The sequence below is a fragment of the Cynoglossus semilaevis genome, chromosome 8, assembly GCF_000523025.1.
Source record: "Cynoglossus semilaevis isolate Cse_v1.0 chromosome 8, Cse_v1.0, whole genome shotgun sequence".
Lineage (NCBI taxonomy): Eukaryota > Metazoa > Chordata > Actinopteri > Pleuronectiformes > Cynoglossidae > Cynoglossus > Cynoglossus semilaevis.
The window spans coordinates 28,587,506-28,587,999 of record NC_024314.1 but is presented as its reverse complement, the minus strand read 5'-3'; positions in this window follow the sequence as shown (position 1 = coordinate 28,587,999).

Here is a 494-nt window from a genome sequence, read left to right as displayed (position 1 = left end):
GGGGGGCGGGGGCTGGGAATGGGGTCGACGGTTGGACAAAGTCAAGATCAGAACTTTTTTGACGTTGTTCTCCCGCTGCCTGGAGATGTCGGTGTGAAACTCTGTGCGTGGGCTAGCGCGGCCCGCGCCGCGTGCGTCGATGCTAACGTGTTATGACAGCAGCTCTACGGCCAAATATGTTTCCATTTTTGCGTCCGCCTGTGAGATTAAAAAATAAATAAATAAATAAAAAACTCTGCGGCTGCGGTGTGTGAGGTGTATAAACAGCAGTGATGGAGAGAGCGCCGCCTCCTGGTCGGTGATTGATTAGTGGCTCTTACGTAAAGGCATGTAGATCATCCCAAATCTGGACCATCGTTCAACGCGCTGCCACCTGATAAGACACGGGCCGCGGTGTGATTCTCTGTGTGATTGATTCTCCAGGCCCTCGACACACACACACACACACACACACACACACACACACACACACACACTCACACACACACTCACAG